General features: G+C 43.4%; 1 long non-coding RNA gene across 1 annotated transcript; it reads left to right on the top strand.

The window, feature by feature from the left end:
• The first annotated feature begins 151 nt into the window (after positions 1 to 151).
• LOC128930266 (uncharacterized) lies at positions 152 to 3,944 on the top strand. Its single transcript, XR_008478100.2, has 2 exons — positions 152 to 274; positions 1,759 to 3,944. It is a non-coding gene; the product is annotated as an uncharacterized LOC128930266 (long non-coding RNA).
• Positions 3,945 to 21,311: the final 17,367 nt, after the last annotated feature.

The following is a 21,311-nucleotide window of genomic DNA, read 5'->3' on the forward strand; positions in this document are numbered from 1 at the left end:
GCATTCCTAGGATTAATCCCATTTGGTTGTGTTGTATAACCAACACAACATACATGCTGTTGGACGTGGTTTGCTAGTAGTTTGTTGAGGCTTTTGTTTATGAGTCCGCAAGAGATGTTGGTCTGTAATTTCCTTTTCTTTTTTTTTGAGACAGAGTTTTCGCTCTTGTTACCCAGGCTGGAGTGTAATGGCGCGATCTCGGCTCACCGCAACCTCCGCCTCCTGGGTTCAGGCAATTCTCCTTCCTCAGCCTCCTGAGTAGCTGGGATTACAGGTACGTGCCACCATGCCCAGCTAATTTTTTGTATTTTTAGTAGAGAAGGGGTTTCACCATGTTGACCTGGATGGTCTCGATCTCTTGACCTTGTGATCCACCCGCCTCGGCCTCCAAAAGTGCTGGGATTACAGGCTTGAGCCACTGGGTATCACAGTGGTATTGGCATCATAATGAATTAGGAAGTGTTACCTCCTCTCCTATTTTTTTGATGAATTGCAAATAATCGGTATAAATTCTCTAATTGTTTGGCAGAATTCACCAGCAAATCTCAGCTTTGGCATTTCTTTGTGGATAGTTTTAAAAATTACCAATTCAGTACCTTAACCTGTGGTAGGTCTATTCAGATATTCTATTTCTTCTTGAGTCAGTTTTGATACTTTGTGTTTTTCTAGGAAAGTGTCCATTTTCTATATGTTATCTAATTTGTTGGCATACAGTTGTTCTTAGTATTTCCTAATAGTCCTTTTATTTTATTTCTGTAAGGTTGTAATAATGCTGTCTCTTTATTACTGATTTTCATAATTTGAGTTCTCTGTCTCTCTGCCTCTCTCTCCCTCCCTCCCTTCCTCTTCAGTCTAGCTAAAGATTTGTCCATTTTGTTGATCTTTTCTAAGAACCAATTCTTGGTTTTGTTGATTTTCTCTATCATTTTTTAGCCTCTATTTCATTACTGTCTACCTTAATCTTTATTATTTTCTTCCTCTGCTTGCTTTGAGTTTAGCTTACTCTTCTTTTTGTAGTTTCTTAAGGTATAAATTTAGGTTATTGGTTTGAGATCTTTCTTCTTTTTAAACATAAGTATTTATAGCTATAAATTTTCCTTTAAGCATTGTCTTCAATACAACCCATAAGTTTTTGGAGTGTTTTGTCTTCGGTTGCATTTATTTCAAAATATTTTCAAAACACCATGTACCCCATAAATATGTACAATTATTATATGTCAATCAAAAAGAAAAGAAAAAAATACTAATTTCCCTTGTCATTTCTTAATTGGCTCACTTGTTATTTAAAAGTGTGCTGTTCAGCTGGGTGCGGTGGCTCATGCATGTAATCCCAGAACTTTGGGAAGCTGAGGCGGGTGGATCACCTGAGGTCAGGAATTCAAGACCAGCCTGGCTAACATGGTGAAACCCTGTCTCCACTAAAAAGTACAAAAATTAGCTGGGTGTGGTGGTGCACGCTTGTAATTCCAGCTACTTGGTAGGCTGAGGCAGGAGAATCGCTTGAACCTGTGAGGCAGAGGTTGCAATGAGCTGACATCATGCCACTGAAGTCCAGCCTGGGCAACAGAGGGAAACTCTGTCTCAAAAAGAAAAAAAAGTGTGCTGTTTAATAGCCACATATTTATGAAGTTCCCAATGTATATTTTGTTGTTAATTTCTTTCTTTCTTTTCCCTTCCCTCCCTTCTCTTTCCTCTGTCCCTCCCGTCCTGCACCCCTCCCCTCCACTCTACTCTCCTTTCCTTTCCTTTTGAGATAAGGTCTTGCTCTGCCACCCAGGCTGGAGTTCAGCGGCATGACCATGGCTGTAAGAAGCTTCAATCTCCTGGGCTCAAATGATCCTCCCACCTCGGCCTCTTGAGTTGCTGGGACTACAGGCACATGCCACCACTCTGGGTAATTTTAAAATTTTTTGTAGAGATGGGGTCTCACTATGTTGCCCCGGCTAATCTCGAACTTCTGGGCTCGAGCAATCCTCCCACCTCAGCCTCCGAAAGTGCTGGGATTACAGATGTGATCCACTGTATCTGGCTGTTAATTTCTAATTTTACTCCATTGTGATCAAAGAACATACTTTGTATAATTTCAATCCCTTTTGAAATTACTTTTTGAGATTGCTTTTTTCAAAAATCCTTTTTGAGATTATTTGTATAGCCTAACATATGATCTGCCCTGGAAAATGTCCCACATGCACTTGAGAAGAATGTGTATTCTGCTGTTGTTAAATGGAGTGTTCTAGATAAAAAAGTTCAACTTTTATTACATCTCATTGTTTTGGTCTTAAACGAGTTTTACAAGGTGCAAAATAGTAATGCTCTCCTTCAACTCATTTTCAGCTCATATCAGGCTTTTTCCCCTTGAGCTCTGTTTGTTGTGGCCTGATGCTAACAATGTTTCCTTAAAGGTCTAAAGGAAATGTTTTCTTCTGACATAATATTCTTTGCACTGCAGAAAGTCTTTTCTTTGGCCTTTTCATTACTGGCCTAACAGATTTTATGTCTTATCAAATAATTCCTATGACATTGTTATTAAATTTTGGTTTGCTTAGAAAAATCTGAGATTAAAAAATCTTTTTTTCAATTAAGATTATTACATCTGTGTATCTTTCTGTATGTGCTTTTAAAGTCCTTGTAACATTGAGTTACAGGGCTTTGACTCCTGGGTCTAAAAGGGACATCAAGTCCTGCTAACTCTTAAACTCTGATAGCAATTAAATTATCATATTCAGGTCCAGTAGAAGGTGCCAATCAAAATAAACTGCATTCCTAAGACACAGAGCCAGAAATTAAAGATACGCAACTCCTCAAGGTCCAGGGAAGAACACAGGAGAGGCAAGTGCATGAGATTTTAAGGGCCAATTTTAAGAGATAAAAGTTCAGTTTCTCTATAAATTAACCATCAATGTCAAAGGCACACTGATGCAACACCAGCACATGATGCCAGATTAACAAGGTTTTTATGAAGCATTAACTTACTTGTTATTAAAGGTTATAAAGGTTATAAAAACACTTATGGATATTAGATCTTATGGTCAAAATTAACATTTTATAGATTGTTTATAAAATTTTGAAAAACAAATTTAATTGGCTTCATGCTGCTTTTATTAGGGTTTATTGTTTGGAAAATTAAGTCTCATATCAAAGAATAAGGGTTTTCATCTTTAAAAAAAATCTTTATCACTTTGGTTAAATAAATCACTTACTTTATATTGACCTCTGATCCTGTTTTATGATATCAAGTATTTTAAACCTTTGATATTTGACAGACTTTTCAAAATCAAATTATACATGTCTTTTTCTGACCTAATTAATCCTTTTAGATGTTAGTTTTCCAAAAATGACATGTTTGGTTTATTTGGTACAAAAATTATACAGGAAGCATTGTCAAACATGAAATGGTTTGGTTTTCTTTGGGCTGTATTTGTATAAATATGTTATTGGTATGTGTTCCAAAATTATGGGAACTCCTATATTCTGTTATGACTCAGTATACATTGTTAGTAATAATAATTGTTATGTTAAATTTTTGTGTGCCACAGAGGTAACAAATTTCCTTGTTAATTGTATTTTTGACTGTGGTTGTTCTAAAAGTTTTTGTCACCCATGGACGATTGTCTTGTTTTGGTCCTCCTTAGAAGATGGTTTTATAATCTGTTATAAAACTCTAATAGGTGCTCTTGAATGCAAGTTTCTGATAATTTTGGAGATTATGACATCAGAATAGAAGAAAAACTTTCAGGACTCACGGAGAGCTAAAATGTTCATGAATATCAAGCAGAACTATAATTAACTGCATGGATTGAACTAACAGATGACTGAAGTAATCTTTTTAATTTTTTGCTTAAAATGTTACTGATGATGTTTTGTTTTGTTTTTTAGAGTCAAAGGAACTTTTCTTTTGCACCATTGACAGCTTTTAACAATTAAATATACTCCTACAAACAAAATTTGGAGCATATTTGTTTATCTCTACCTGATTACTCCAGAATTTGGAAACTATTTTGAGTATTCTTAACTTATGGCTATATAGTTATTTGCATAGGTACAATAAGAATATGTTTTCATTTGTAACAGGACATGATTGGAGAAACTGGTTATTTTACCAAACTTTCACTGTAATGGTGTGCTTTCTGTTAAGGAATCAAACTTGACTTATAGAGCTAATGAAAGCCCCTTGGGAAAACTGGCCTCATACCTTATCTACATAGTCCCTGTATAGGGTTCTTAACCTGCGGTAAAAAAAATGAATGTCACTTTCTGACAAGCCCAGGATCCCCAAGTTATCTTAGGTTCCTCCCTTCTCAAGAGGGCAGGAATTCATCCAACTCATAGGTATTTGATGATATAAATCCATGGCTGGGCTTGGCTTTTAAAAAAGTCTTATCTGAGATTCCTTCTATAGAACAAAGTTCCATCAAAGCCAATTTATAAAGCCCATGTGAAGAACAATTATTTTAGCTGCACTTTATACAGACAATCTGGCCAAATATAATAAAGCAAATAGGTCCTACCATGATTTGTCTTTAATAAAAATGGGAAACTGGAGAGAGAAAAATTATATTTTAAAAACTAAAGTACATCTGTTATTAGATTCTAGTCTTGCCTATTTATTTTTATTTTTATTATTTTCTATAGTTGGGACTTAATTCTAATTTTTCCTGGCTACAAGTCTCCAAAATAATGTTTTCATTTTTTTTCTTTCTTTTCCTTCCCCCTTCCCCGATTTTTCCTAATTTGAAATCACTGAAAACTAAGCTGTGCTTTTGTAAAGCCCTACAAACTGAAACTAGACAACTTAAACTTCAAAAGAAAATAACAGCAACCTTTCACATACACAAGCCACTTTTATACCCGCCTCCTGATATATAGACTTCAGAGTAAGGTGGCCTGTATCAATTTTGTAGGCTTTTTTTCTGTTTGTTGTTGTTTTCCTCCTTTCTTCCTCCTATTTTCTCTTCACAGGACATGAGACTTCACAATCTGCTAAAAATGAGCTTTCCTAAGAACTTAGGATCCATCTGTCTAGGAATAAACTGTCTTAGCTGTGAGAGAGCAGATGAAACCTGAGACCAGGGATTAATTTTCTTCTAAAAATGCTTTCTCCAAAGCTTTTAAAAACAAAAAGGGGAAATGTGAAAGGAAGATAAATCTTTTGGCCTCAAAATCACTAACCTAAAGGGAGAAGTCAAGCTGAGAACTGCTTAGGGAGAACCTGCCTCCCATTCTGCTCAGTCACCCCTGTGCTCACTGAGGTAAATGCATATCTGATTGCCTCGTTTGGAGAGACTAATCAGAAACTCAGAAGAATGCAACCATTTGTCACCTACCTGTGACCTGGAAGCCCCCTCTCTGCTTTGAGTTGTCCTGCCTTTGGGGAGGAAGCCGTGTTCATCTTACATATATTGATTGATGACTTCTGTCTCCCTAAAATGTATAAAACCAAGCTCTGCCCTGATCACCTTGGGCACATGTCATCAGGACTCCCTGAGGCGGTGTCACAGGTGCACGTCCTTAACCCTGGCAAAAGAAACTTCCGAAATCTAGACTTGTCTCAGATAAGTGGGATTCACGGTGTACAATATGTTTTGACATGTATACACTGTGGATTGACCCATTTCATATTCCAAAACGTCCTTCTTTATCTCTAGTAACATCCTAGAGACAGAGCATTATGCTGTTAGAAGCCATACTAGTATTTCATTTAGTGCTCTGCATTACTTAGTACAGAGGTTTGTTATTATTATGTATGAAGTTTATTATGTGCGAAGCGTTCTATAGTTCTCAATATACACACACATGCTCACATTCTCACTTATTATCTTAGCTTGCCCTCTAAGCTACCAGATCCATTTTCAAATTCTTTCTGTCCTTTGGAAATTCTATGGGTAAGTCTTAAATGGAGCAACATATAGCCTCAAGGGTCAAATCCTGGCACAGACCTCAAGGCAGGTGCCTGCTGAGGAAAGATCTTGGCCACACAATGAACTTATGGGCAGGATGCCCAGTGCCCAGCCAGGATCATGGCCTTGCTCCTTCTCTCTGCTGCCACATCCAGCTCTGTAGCTTCCCTGAGCCCAACTACACAAAGAATCTGCCACATATGCAGGGGATACACCAAGTGGCTTTCCAGCTGAAGCTCAGGAAGGGGAATCTGCAGATCTGCTTGGAGGAAAGGAGAAGTCCTCCACAATCCCCACTGATAGTTGAGTCTATCAATAACCCCTCACTCCAGCATCTGAACACCTACCCCAGGGATGGTCTGCACTGCCAGCCTCCCAGGGTGCCGTCGTTGAGTGCTGAGACACCACCAAGGACTCGGCCTCGTCTCCCTCAGTGTTCCCCAAAGGGTGGGATGATCTTCCTGTAATAACATTGAATGCCAAAGTTTACAAAAGCCATTCCCTTTTCAGTTTTTTTCCCCAAGACACTGTGATCATGTCAAAGAGAAAGCGTTTGTTTGTGCTACTGTCTTTAAGCCTAGCTGGAACTGATTAGCAGTAATGGGAGGCAGAAATGGGGTTTCCACTTGCGATAGGGATGTAAACTTTTCATTTTATATGCATTAATTTCAGTTAAAAAGTGAGTCCTTTGGGAGCCGTGGTGGCTCCAGCCAGTTGTCCTGGCGCTTGAGGAGGCGAGGCTATGAGTTCAAGGCCAACCTGAGCAACATAACAAGCTCTCATTGATTAACAACAACAACAAAAAAAGTGAGTCCTTTAAAGAAAGTTTTTGCATATTTAAATAATAATGGGGAGGCAAAATTCATGAAGGTGATGTTGACTGTGCTCAGAAATCAAAAGCAACGCCCAGCTGGGTACAGTGGCTCACGCCTGCAATCGCATCACTGTGAGAGGCTGAGGTGGGAGGATCGCTTGAGGCCGGGAGTTTGAGACCAGCCTGGGCAACATAGCGGGACTCCATCTCTATATTTAAATTAAAAGAAAACGAAGCCCATACATATGACCTGGGCGAATAGTTCACACCAAGTTATCTGGGCCATGTGTGCCCGAACCCAAAGGGGATTGCAGAGGAGAACATTTAAATCTGGGGCTCTGCCAATGTTCCTCAGTCTGAGGGGGCTTGAAAGCAGGTGTCTCAGTAAGGGCACAGGAACAGCAGCCTGCTGTGCGTGACCCCTGGCCTCGGCGTGGGTCTTGCCAAGTACACGGAGCGCAGCACCACGCTTCACCATTAGGTGGCGGATGCGCGTTCCCAGTATGAGCAGCGCAGATCCCTGGAGTGGCGTGGCCCTTTGCAGCCCGAGCAGCTGGAACAGGCTGGAACACGCCCGCCCTCTCGCGGCCCTTGCCCGAGGGGCCCTGCACCCCTGGAGCCGAGCTTGGCGAAGTCAGTCTCGGCCCCCTTCAAAACCAAATCTCAGAGCTTCTTGAGCCACAAGAAAATGAAAATAACCTCTAACGGAGATTCTTGACCTCATTTCGTGCGCAGACTGTTAGACTGTGGCACTCCTCTCAGAATCATCTTTTTTAAATCCATGAACTAGATGGGAATACATAACAAGATCTAGGACTTTGGAAAAATGAGCACAAGTGACTTTACCAGACCACTGCAATGACCATAATATGACATGAACATAACTTCCATTTCTACTGGTACTGCTAATACCACTACGGTTCATTTGCTGCCTGCATTCATAATTGAAGAAAATCCCAAGTATCACTTAAGGATTTAATTATTTTCCTTTTCAAGTTCAGGGACTCCGTAAATTCTATGCCCAAGGCTAAGGAAGCTTTGGCGCCTGGCAATTTCCGGCAGGGTGGAAAAAAAATTAGGAAAAAAAAACACCTAGTGAAAATTGAGGCGGGATGGAAGAAACAAGCTGAGCACACCAGACTTCCCTGTCCGTTTCCTGTTCTGCCCCACCTTTAGCACCCAGGGCCTCCTCAGTATCCACTCTCCACCTTGACCTTCAGGAACTATAGCAGTACAGGATATGCATGACCTTGGGGTAAATGGCGACTGGGAGGGGGCTGACATATCATCCAGGCTCAATCGTTCGGTTTCCAGACACTAAGACAGAGAAGGGAGTCAGCACCCAGCATCTCCAACTCATTCAGGCCAGAGCTAAGGATCCACGCTCCATACCCATTTCTCCATTTCAGACTAGGGAACAATTGGGAGGGGACTGGTAAGCCTCCCCAAGAAAGTGACATGAGCTAAGACTTGGAGGAGTCATGTGGATGTCAGGGGAAGAGCATTTCCCTCTTCCCCTGAGGGGAGGAGACATAGTGGGAACCATTCGCTCAGGTCATCTAGAGGCCTTGCTTTCTTCCTTTTACATAGTGATGGAGTCCCGCTGTGTTGCACAGACTGGTTTCAAACTCCCACCCTCAAGTGATCCTCCCACCTCAGCCTCTGAAAGTGCTGGGATTGCAGGTGTGAGCCACCGTGCCCAGCTGGGCATTGCTTTTGATTTCTGAGCACAGTCAACACCACCCTCATTAATTTTGCCACCCATTATTATTTATTTATCATTATTATTTTTTTGAGACCGAATCTCACTCTGTCACCCAGGTTGGAGTGCAGTGACGTAATCTCAGCTCACTGCAACCTCTGCCTCCCAGGTTCAAGTGATTCTTGTGCCTCAGCCTCCCAAGTAGCAGGGAATACAGGTGCACATTACCACGCCTGGCTAATTTTTGTATTTTTAGTGGAGATGGGGTTTTACCATGTTGGCCAGGCTGGTCTCAAACTTCTGACCTCAGGTGATCCACCCGAATCAGCCTCCCAAAGTGCTGGGATTACAGGTGTGAGCCACCGCATCTGACCCCATTATTATTTAAATATGCAATAACTTCAAGAAGAAAAAACAGCCAGCGCAGCAGCACTGGTGGACATGCCTGGCATGCTTCCAGAAGAAAGTCATGCAGCTAAGGTGGAGTGGAAGCATGGATGAGGTCGGAGAGGTAGCCAGAGACCTGATCTAGAAAATCATCCTCTTATAAGGACTTCAGCTTTTATGCTGTGTGAAATGTGGACCTGGAATAGAGCTGCTGGTGTTAGAATGTGTTTCCCAAAAGTCCATGTGTTAGAAACTGTGACCTCATGAATGGTGTTAAAAACTGTGACCTCGGGCCGGGCGCGGTGCCTCAAGCCTGTAATCCCAGCACTTTGGGAGGCCGAGGCGGGTGGATCATGAGGTCGAGAGCTCGAGACCATCTCGGTCAACATGGTGAGACCCCGTCTCTACTAAAATACAAAAAATTAGCTGGGCATGGTGGCGCATGCCTGTAATCCTAGCTACTCGGGAGGCTGAGGCAGGAGAACTGCCTGAACCCAGGAGGCGGAGGTTGCGGTGAACCGAGATTGCGCCATTACACTCCAGCCTGGGTCACAAGAGTGAAACTCCGTCTCAAAAAAAAAAAAAAAGAAACTGTGACCTCATGAATGGTGTTAGAAACTGTGACCTCATGAATGCCTCTTGCCAGACAAGAGGCAGCAGCAGCTTTGACCAGGGTGGCAGCAGTGGAAGTGGTGAGAAATGGAGAGAGTGCCAGAGTTTAGTTTTTGACATGTGGGTTCAAGACATCGATTAGACTTTGAAGTAGTAGCCATTGGCCAAGAGGCAGATGCTGCCTGTCCATGATGAGCCCCCGGTTCCTGTGCTCTGTCCCTTCTGCCTGTTTCTGCCTGGCCCCCACACACTTGTTGAGGAGGCAGTTGGATGTAGGGGAGAAATGATGCTACAATCTGGAAAGGATGGGGACAGCCCTGGCTGTTCTACGAAAAGCCTGGACCAGAGACTCTCGTGTTTAATAGTGATCCAGCTCCAGGGAACTGCGCTCTCCCAGCATTTTCCCGTCCCAAGCAGAAGCTCAGGGTTTGGAGTGAAGACTATGTGGGGCAAGTTGTGTTCATACTTCAATATGCAAATGTTCCCTGTTGCCTTTTGCTGGGAATTCATACACCCTATATCAGGGATCAGCTACGTAACTTGCAGGCCCTGGTGCGAAATGAAATTGTAGGGTCCTTTCTTCAAAAATGATTAAGAATTTCAAGATGGGACAGCAGAGCATTAAACCAAGCACAGGGACCTGTGCAATTTCCACAGGTCACACATCCATAAATTCAGCTCTGCCTATAACTGAAAGATGTTTCATAATCACTTCTGGAGCTTAGAAGTGAAGCTCCTGTGGTCTGAGAAACAGGAGGGTATAATCCTAGATTAACAGAACCCTAAAGACAATGTCCACGTCTATCACCTGAACTGGAAACATTTATTTGTCTGATGGACACCCTGTTGAAAGTGGGTGTTATAATAAAAGGTCACCAGAGCCTTCCAGATGATCTTGAAATCTGGGTCAGTCTTCCTGGAGAGGATGCCTACAGAGTCCGTGGGGCAATGCATGAGGAAACTGCTGGAAGCAAAGGGTTCTTTGTGGGAACCCAGGGACAAACCAAGAGCAGTAACTGGGTGATGGGCCAGGCAGTAGCATTGCAGCAATGAATCAAGTGCCAGCAGCCCCCACACTGAGCTAACCGAGTCTGGTATGGTGACCATAAGTCCTGTAAGGCCTGATGGTGGGATGGGAAGAGATGAACAGTGACACAGGTGTGCAGAAATGAGGACAAGACAGGGTCCTGCCACAGATGAAGGTGTGGGGTTGTAGGGATGCTGCCTGGGAAGGGGCTGGAGGGACAAGAGGAGTTTGGGGCTCTTGTAGAGGATTTGATGTAGAAAATAATGAAAATACTCTTCAGAGATAGTAATCCTTTCAGATGCTTCCCACAGTCCACACGGGATTCTCTCTCCCAGCCAGTCAAGTCTGGCCTGAACCTCTTCATTTTTTGCTTATGATCTTTGCCCCAGTGTCTCCCATTTGATCCGAGGTCCTCCAGAATCCATTTGATCCATGGCCCCACTGAGCCCCAGGAAGCCTTGAAATGTTTAGTAAGCGTATCAGTCACGGTCCATTCAGGAAAACAGCAATCGCACTAGTTATCTTACAGAGAGAATTTAATACAGAGAATGAACACTACTGGAGGAGGACAAAACACAGACATTGTAACTTCAGGAAGTCAGTCCCACCCTAAGGACTGGGAGAACACAAGGGAAAGGTTGGGTTTATTAGAACCTAGAAATAGATGGGGGAGGCCGAGGAAACCGCAGCTCAGGCTTCCGAGGAGAGGGCACTGCCAGGTGGGTGTTGGTGCCTTGGAAGGTGGATGGATGGTCCTGCAGAGCCAGGACCCAGATCCCTACGGGGTGGGCACTGCCTGGCTGCTGCTGATGTCTCTGAGAGGGGTGATGAAGCTGGCTTGGGGAGCACAGAAAGTGTCACTCTCAGAGGGTCAGGCATGGTGGCTCATGCCTCTAATTCCAGCACTGTTGGAGAAGACCAGCCTGGCCAACATGGCAAAACCTTGTCTCCAAAACAAAACAAAAAAAACTGGCCAGGACCCCAAGGCCAGGGGCTCTCTGCCAAGACCCAAGGTGGAGCCGGCTGGCAGGGTAGAAATGCGGATTCCAGAGTCCCTTGATCTTTATCTGGATGTACCCCATTCCCCTAGCTGATGCACATTTTCTTGTCTCCTCTGATAGCCTGGGCCTCACAGTCATTAACTCCCTGTCCCCCACCCCAAGAACTCCAAGCATTACTGCCTGCCTAGCTTTCAGAAGTAGCACACCCAAGGAATTCAAGAGAGCCCTATCTCCACCAGACCTGCTCTGTCCCTGCTGTGGAAACTGATAATTTTTCTGTTCCTCCACCTGTTCCTTCTAAACCAAAACAGTTCATGGTCTTGTTGAAAAGCGCATTTCCCTAAGAAACCTCCTGTACTCTCTATATACGCACTGGTCCCAGCTTCACAGTCTGGCAACCTCAAGATGAAGTTTCCCCTTCATCTTTTATTTTTAGTTGACATATAATAATCACACATATTTATGAGGTACATAGTGATGTTTCAAACATATAATATGTAGTGATCGGATTAGGATAATTCCATATTCTACATATCCATCATCTCAAACATTTATTATTTATTTCTGCTGGGAACATTCAATATCCTCTTGGCTAACTGAAACTACATGTTCTTGTTAACTCTAGTCATCTTATAGTGGTATACTCAGAGAACTGATGAACTTTTCCTTCTGTCTAGCTGTAATTTTGTATCCTTCCTTTTGCCACCCTTTCCCCACCCTTCCCAGCCTCTAGTATCCTGTTTTACTTTTGACTTCCATGAAATCAACTTTTTTTTAGCTTTCACATGAGTGAGAAAATGCAGTGTTTAACTTCTGTCCCTGGCTTGTTTCACTCAGTGTACTCCAGATCCATCCACGTCACCGCGAATGACATGATTTCACTCTTTTTACGGCTGAATAACATTTCATTGTGTATAGACCACATTTTCTTTATCCATTAATCTGTTGATGGACACCTATCTAGGCTATTGTGAATAGTATTGCAATAAACATGGTAATACAGATCTCCTCGACAGACCAATTTCCTTTCCTTTGGTTAAATGTCTAGTGAGGGGATTGCTGGATCTTATGGGAGCCCATTTGTGTTTTTTTGAGTACCCTCCATACTGGTCTCCATAGCGGCTTTACTGGTTTACATTCTTTTTTTTTTTTTTTTTTTTGAGATGGAGTCTTGCTCTGTCATGCAGGCTGGAGTGCAGTGGCATGATCTCAGCTCACTGCAACCTCCACCTCCCAGGTTCAAGCAATTCTCCTGCCTCAGCCTCCCAAGTAGCTGGGATTACAGGCACCTGCCACCACACCTAGCTAATTTTTTATATTTTTAGTAGAGATGGGGTTTCACCATGTTGGCCATGCTGGTCTCAAACTCCTGACCTCAAGTGATCTGCCCACCTTGGCCTCCCAAAGTGCTGGGATTACAGGTGTGAGCCACTGCGCCAGGCCTTACTGGTTTACATTCTCACCTGCAGTGTATACGAGTTCCCTTTTCTCCACATCCTTGCCAGTATTTGTTGTTTTTTGTCTTTTTGATGGGATCCATTTTAACTGGGGTGAGATGACACCCCACAGTGGTTTTGATTTGCATTTCCCTGATGATCAGTTAAGGGGAGCATTTTTTTCCATCCGTTTTTTGACCCATTTGTATATCTTCTTTTGATAAATAACTGTTCAAATCGCAATTTTAAAATCAGATTGAGTTTTTTTGTTTAAATTCCTTGTACAATCCCAGTATTAATCCCCTGTCAGATGAATAGTTTGCAAATATCTTCTCCCATTCTGTAGGTTGTCTTTTCACTCTGTTGTTTCCTTTGCTATGCAGAAGCTTTTCAGTTTGATGTAATCTCATTTGTTTACTTTTGCTTTCAATGTCTGTGTTTTTTAGGTCTTATTCATAAAATATGTCCCCAGACTAACGTCATAAAGCATCTCCCCTGTTTTCCTCTAGTAGTTTTATCGTTTTGGGTCTTACCTTTAGTTCTTTCATCCATTTTGAGTTGAATTTTGTGTAGCATGAGAGACAAGTGTCTAGTTTTATTCTTCTGCATATGAATATCCAGTTTTCCTGGCGCTATTTATTGAAGAGATTGTCCTTTCCCCAGTGAGTGATCTTGGCACCTTTGTCAAAAACCAGCTGGCTATAGATCCATGGAATAATTTCTGCATTCTCTGTTCCACCAGTTTATGTCTGTTCTTATGCCATTCTTGTGCTATTTTGGTTACTATAGCTTGGTAGTATGTTTTGAAGTCTGGTAGTGTGATACCTCCAGCTTTGCTCTTTTTGTTCAGGATTGCTTTGGCTATTTGGGGTCTTTTCTGGTTCCATACAAATTGTAGGATGCTTTTTCCTATTTCTTTGAAGAATGTCTTTGGTATTTTGATAAGAACGGTATTGGATCTGTAGATTGCTTTGAGTGGTATGGTGATTCTAACAATACTGATTCTTCCACCTAGAGCATGAGAGGTCTTTCCACCTGTGTTTATCCTCTTCAATTTCTTTCATCAGTTTTCAAGTTTCCCTTGTAGATGTCTTTCACCTCCTTGGTTAAGTTTATTCCTAAGTATTTTAATTTTTATAGCTACTGTAAATGGGCTTGTCTTCTTGACTTATTTAACTAGTGTGTTGTTTGTATATAGAAACACTACTGGGTTTTGTGTGTTGATTTTGTATCCAGAGCTTTACTGAATTCATTGATCAGTTTGAAGAGTCTTTGAGTTTTCCTGTACGTAAGATTATGTCATCTGCAAACAGGGACAACTCAACTTCATCCTTTCCAATCTCAATAACCTTTATTCCATTCTCTTGCCTAATTGCTCTGAATCCTCTACATCTTGATAAGGTATCTCCAAGATAATTTTCCTCTACCTTAGAGATAATGAAAACGTGACATGAGAACGGCCAGATGAACATTTGTCCAATGTTCTGGTTCTCATGCAGCCTTGGGGAGAGGCCATAGACAGGACTGAGGAGCCTGTTGTTTCTCCCGCAGTGTGACTGTGGCAGACCTGGTGCCCTGCCCTTATCTTCTTTCCTGGGCTGGTACACCTTGACCTCTAGCTCCTGGGTGTTGCCTTTTTCTCTTGCTCTTGGTGGACAGAGCTGCCTCGCCTGGAGATGCCTGGAAAATTATGCACCATCTTCATGGGGCAGCCAGTGGCCAATGACTAAGGGAGGTGGGTATATAAAAGCCCAGCCCCTTATCTGGGCAGGGGTACAGGGACAAGCTCTGTAGTACAGTTCACACTCCAGTGCTCCCTGTGGGGCTGGGCTAGGGCTGAACCTAGCCAGCACTCGCATCTTTGCTTAGCTCACTCCCTGCCCTATACAAGCTTCTCCAGAGACCCCTCCCTCAATAATCATGCACACAAGAATCACCATTTCAGGTCTTGCTTCTGGAAAATCCAACCTATAACAGTGTCCTGCCCAACGCCAGTCCTCTGAGAGGTTGATGAGAAATAAATTTAATGGCCAAGTAAGTCTGAGCAACTCTGCAAATTGTATTCTTCTCCTAGAGAGTCAAAACGCCTATGAAAGTCCTGAAAAACCCTGCAGTGAAGAAACCTGCGCAGTCCTACCAATATCAGACACTTTAGGGAGACCCATCCAGTCAACGTGCGTCAAGGAGCCAGTGAGGCTCAGAAGGAGTAGGATAGGGGACAGGAAAGGGGTACTGGGCAGAATCACTGTTCTAGAGTATTCTAAGAAAACAGTCTATTCTAAGGCTGGCTTTAAGGTTTGGATTTGGTTTGGTTGAGGATTAGAGAGAGGATTTGTTTTGTGACTGGCCTGTAACCCTGGGGAAGCTTCCAGACCAGTGGCCACCCAAGTCCAACCCTGAACACAAACGATGAGGCTAGAACCAGCCCAATCACCAGTGTATGGGTGTGGAAGCCTCATCTGTCCTGCCCTGCTGGCTTCACTGTCAACCATTGTCATGAGTCACTCCGACCTCGCGCTGCCCAAAGACGTACACGGTGTGACCATCTCTCCTCCTTTCACTGCCAAGCTGGAAGAATACTGTTTGACTAGAGAAAATTGGTGACTTTTTGTTAACTGACAAAGTCCCAGATCGAAATTCAGCCTAGGAGACTAATTTATCATAACCCAGCTTCTGTTTTCTCTGCTCCATGAGGGTGTGTGGGACTTAGTCTCTGTCAACGAAACCTATTGACAGGTCTGCGGTGATGGGGAAAAGTGATACCAACACAAACATGGAGGACCTGCTCACTGTGGTAATCATGTCACAATGTACACAAATAGCAAAACATCACGGTGTACGCTTTAAGTAAATATGTACAATATTTATTTGTCAATTATACCTCAAGAAAGCTGGCGGGGCTGGGTGTGGTGGCTCATGCCTATAATCCCAGAACTCTGGGAGGCTGAGGTAGGTGGATCACTCAAACCCAGGAGTTTGAGACCAGCCTGGCCAACATGGTGAAATCCTGTCTCTATAAAAAAATTACAAAACCATCTCTACTAAAAATACAAAAAATTAGCTGGGCATAGTGGCATGTGCCCATAATCCCAGCTACTCAGGAGGCTAAGGCAGGAGAATTGCCTGAGCCCAGGAGGTGGCGGTTGTGGTGAGCTGAGATCACGCCATTGTACTCCAGCCTGGGTAACGAGCGAAACTCCGACTCAAAAAAAAAAAAAATTACAAAAATTAGCTGGGCATGGTGGCAGGTGCCTGTGATCCCAGCTACTTGGGAGGCTGAGGTGGGAGAATTGCTTAAGCCAGGGAGGCAGAGGTTGCAGTGAGCCAAGATTGTACCACTGCACTCCAGCCTGGGTGACAGAGTGAGACCCTGTCAAAAGAAGAGAAAAAGAGAGAGAGAGAAACTGGGGGGCTGGGTGGAGAGAGAGAGGAACAGAAGAAAAGGAAGGAAGGAAGGAAAGAAAAAAGAAAAGAAGAAAAAGAATTTCATAATTCCACTTAAGATTATTAATCACATATGAAGCCTGCTTGAATAAGCCAGCTTATACTTCACACATAGTTTAATTGCCCCCAGATATTAAAAAGCCATGAGAATCAGTGGCTTGGATATAGAAAAAAAATGTCCAGAAAGAAAAAACTAAAGTCCAGGCACGGTGGCTCACACCTGTAATCCCAGCACTTTAGGAGGCCAAGGAGGGTGGGTTACCTCAAGCCAAGAGTTTAAGACCAGCCTGGCCAACATGGTGAAATCCTGTCTTTTCTAAAAATACAAAAAATTAGCATGCATCTGTAGTCCCAGCTACTCTGGAGGCTGAGGCATGAGAATCACTTGAACCCAGGAGGCTAAGGTCACAGTGATCCAAGATTGCACCAGAGGACTCCAGCCTGAGTGACAGAGAAACTGTCTCAAAAAAAAATAAGAAAAGAAGAAAGAAAGAAAGAAAGAGAGAGAGAGAGAGAGAGAGAGAGAGAGAGAGAGAGAGAGAGAAAGAAAGAGAAAGAAAGAAAGAAAGAAGGAAAGAAAAAGAAAAAGTATGTCATAAAAATGACAGTAAAGATTAAAAAAAAAAGAAAAATTAAAATATACTTGATCGGAATGCCAGTCGTTGACTGTTGCACGATGAACACGAATCATCATGATTTCTGTAAGTATCAGATGACCGATTGCCCAGGGCAGTGCTTTCAGAGGCCTAGGACCAAGAGGAGGGAGTATTAGAGGAAACCTGTGGTGTGGACATGGAAGCCTGTATGTTCTTGAGAAGACTTGTGGTGTGGGTGTGAGAATCTTGGGGACCGGTGTTATGTTCAGGGAAGGCTGTGTGCTCCTGAGGGAACATTTGTTTCCAGGAGGCTGTATAGACACACGGAGACTTGTAATGTGGACACAATGTTTGTCCGTGACCCGGAGACCTGACTGTGAGCACCTAGGGGACGGGTGGTGTGGACATTGATGGTTTGTGTGAGGAGGGGAGGCTTGTGCTGTGGCCACAGAAGATGGCATGGCTTCCAGAGGACTCGTGGTGGGGGCGGAGGTGTCCTTATATCCCTGAGGGGACTTCCGGAGTGGAAGTAGGAGGCTGTGTGTTCCTAAAAGGACTTGTAGTTGTGACAGTGGAAACCTGTCCTTATGGGATGTGACTTGTGGTGTAGACACTAGAAATCGCTTGTTCCTGAGGGGACTTCTGGTGTGGGCAGAGGACATGGAAGGCTGCATAACCTGAGAGTGCCAGGGACTTGGGAATTTAGAAAACAATGCTGTGTGAACTTGAAGGGACTGCCAGTGTGGACGCCGGATGTGGACCAAGAAGGTGGTATCTACCTGCGAGGGCTCATGACGCGCACACCAAGGTATGTAGGCTCAAGACAGCTGTGGAGTGGATTAGAAAGCTGCTTGTTCCCAGCAAGATTTGTAGTGTAGACACAGGAGGAGGTTATACACGAGGGCATGTGTGACATGGCACAAAAGCTGCTTGCACCTGAGGAAGCTCCTTGTGTGGATAAAAGGCTTGTGTGCCTTTGAGGCTTGTGCTGTGGACATAGCAGTTTTGTGACCCTGAGGAAACTTGTGGTATAGACCAAAAAATAAATGGGCCAGGCACAGTGGCTCACTCCTGGAATCCCAGCACATTGGGAGGGCAAGGCAGGTGGACCACAAGGTCAAGAGACCAAGATCATCCTGGCCAACATGATGAAACCCTGTCTCTACTAAAAATACAAAAATTAGCTGGATGTGGTGATGCGTGCTTATAGTCCCAGCTACTTGGGAGGCTGAGGCAGGAGAAGTGCTTGAATCTGGGAGGTGGAGGTTGCAGTGAGCCAAGATCGCACCACTGCACTCCAGCCTGGCAACAGAGCGAGACTCCATCACAAGAAAAAAAAAAAAAAGACCGTGTGCCTCTGTTTTGGTCCTCTTTAAAGAGTGGTTTTATAATCTGCTATAAAACTCTAATAGGTGCTCTTGAATGCAGGTTTCTGGTAATTTTGGAGACTGTAACATCAGACTTGTCCATGTGCAGGAGAATTGTGGTGTGTGGGTTTGGTTAGGGAGGCTGTATGCATCTGAGGCCCCATCTGTGTTGGATGAGAAGACTGTGTATTGCAGGCAACTTGTAGTGGGAGGTAGAGCTCCTGTGTACCTGAGGTGCCTGGCACGGTTGATGTGGAAGATTCCATATACCTGGGGGTGTTTGTCCTGTGGACACAGGAAGCCGTGTTAACCCAAGGGACTGGTGGCGTGGATCCACAAGGCTGTGAATGCCATAGGGACATGTAATGAGGAAGTTGAAATCATGAGGGAATGTGTGTTATGGACAGCAACTGGATGTTGTTGGTTTTTTTTGTTGTTGTTGTTTTGTTTTTGTTTTTGTTTTTTGAGACAGGGTCTTACTCTATCAGCCAGGCTGGAGTACAGTGGCACAAACAAGGCTCACTGCAGCCTTGACCTCCCAGGCTCAAGCTATCCTCCCATGTCAGCATCCCAGAGTGCTGAGATTACAGGCATGAGCCATAACACCCAGCCTGGCCACAGTTCCAATAAAAAGACAGATAATAACAAGTGTTGGCAAGGATGTAGGGAAACGAGCACCTCTTATGCTGCTGGTGGGGATGTAAAATGGTGCAGCCATTTCAGAAAAGCCTAGATGTTTCTTAAAATGTTAAGCATAGGGTTACCATAGGATCCAGCAATTCCACTCCTACGTATACCCAAAAGAAATGAAAATGTATGTCCACACCAAAACTTGCCTGTAAATCTTCATAACAGTGTTATTATAGCCAAAAAGAAGCAACCCAAATGTCCATCAACCAATGAAAGGATAAATAAAACGTGCAAAATGTGGCACAGTAGCGCCTCTTATCTACAGTTTCACTTTCCGCAGTTCCAGTTACCCATGGTCAACCGTGGTCCAAAAATAGGTTAGTACAATTCAATAGCATGTTTTGAGAGTGAGGCGGGAGAGCTCACTGTAAGCTTATTATGTCTACTGTTATAATTGTTCTATTTTACTTTTCTTGTCATCAGTCCTTTCTGTGCCTAATTCATAAATTAAACCTTATCATAGATATGTACAGATAAGAAAAACAGTGTCCATAGGGTTCAGTACTATTCATGGTTCCAGGAACCCACTGGGGCTCTGGGAACGCACCTCCTGCAGATAAGTGGGGACTGCTATATATCTCTAAAATGCTAGCAACCCTTCGTGCTGCATGCTGCAGGATTTCATAAGTCTCATCTCAGCTTCCGTTTTCATGTCACCTTCTATCCATGTCTCCGTGTTTTCTTTTCTGTCTTTAATGAAGACACTCATCATTGCATTTAGGACCCTCCCTCATCCAGGATGACTTCATCTCAAGCTCCTTTCCTTAATCACATCTGCAAAGACCCTTATTTGAAATAAGGTCACATTCTGAGATTCCATGTGGACAGAGATTTGGTGGGGGCACAATTCAACCCACTACTAGGCATGATGGCTACAGAGTACAGGGTTTCCTTTGGGGTGATGAAACCGTTCTTTCTAAAGAAACTCTAAAATTGAGTGTGGTGATGGCTGTGTGACTTTGTGAACAGAGTACAAGCCATTGAATTGTATACTTTAAGTGGGTGAATAGTACACATGTGAAGAATAAAGCTATTATTAAAAAAGCAGAAAACAGGCCAGGCATGGTGGCTTCACACCTGTATCCCAGCACTTTGGGAGGCCGAGGGGCGATGATCGCTTGAGCCCAGGAGTTTGAGACCAGCCTGGGCAACATGGCGAAACCCCATTTCTACCAAAAATATAAAAATTAGCCAGTCTCATAACCTAGTATCAACATAAATAAATAAATAATTTTAAAATTAAAAATAAAAAAATTTTAAATAAATTTTTTAAAAGCAGAAAAATAGTCACAGCATCTTCTTGCACCCTATAGCACCCGTGCAGCCACAGCTGGGAGAAACAACGCACTGCCTCTCTTCCAGCATCTTCAGCATGGTAGGACTCCTTGATACAGTCACTGAATATATCACTCATGACGTTGTTTTGGCAACAACCTGAAACTTTCAACTTTTTGAAAGACCAAAAAACTGGTGAGTTAGCAGGGCCTTTTCTTTTTTTCCAAGACAGAATATCAGTCTGCTGCCCAGGCTAGTGTGCAGTGGTGTGAGCATGGCTCACTGTAGTCTCTGCTTCCCCAGCTCAAGTGATCCTTCCCTCTCAGCCTCCTGAGCAGTAGGGACCACAGGCACACACCACAACACTTGGCTAATTTTTTTTTTTTTGCGGGGGAAGCGAGTTATCACAGGGTGCTCTTAAACTCCTGGGCTCAAGCAATCCATCTGCCTCGGCTTCCCAAAGTGTTGGGATTATAGGTGTGAGCCACTGCGCCTGACCCAGGGGCTCAAAGTGACCCTAGAGTTTAAGATTATCCCAGCAGAAGTTGAACACTGACTTCCCAAAACTTTACTTGTTTTTACTTGGCACTGTATTTTTAAAAATCATTACCGGCCGGGTGCGGTGGCTCACACCTGTAATCCCAGCACTTTGGGAGGCCGAGGCAGGCTGATCACCTGAGGTCAGGAGTTAGAGACCAGCCTGGCCAACATGGCAAAACCCCATCTCTACTAAAAATACAAAAACTAGCCAGGCGGTAGTGGCATATGCCTGTAATCCCAGCTACTCGGGAGGCCGAGGCAGGAGAATCACTTGAACCTGAGAGGTGGAAGATGCAGTGAGCTGAGATTCTACCACTGCACTCCAGCTTGGGTGACAGAGCAAGACTCAATCTCAATTAAAAAAAAAAAAAGATGATTATTATACTTAGATGTTGTCAAAAGGCAAAACAAAACAATACAAAACATTTTTTTTCCAGCAATTTTAATCCACTCCTCACTAACTAGAAAAACAAGTACATGAGACCAAATAGTAATGATGAAGGTTCAAATATCAAAATGTCCC

The sequence above is a fragment of the Callithrix jacchus genome, chromosome 20, assembly GCF_049354715.1.
Source record: "Callithrix jacchus isolate 240 chromosome 20, calJac240_pri, whole genome shotgun sequence".
Lineage (NCBI taxonomy): Eukaryota > Metazoa > Chordata > Mammalia > Primates > Cebidae > Callithrix > Callithrix jacchus.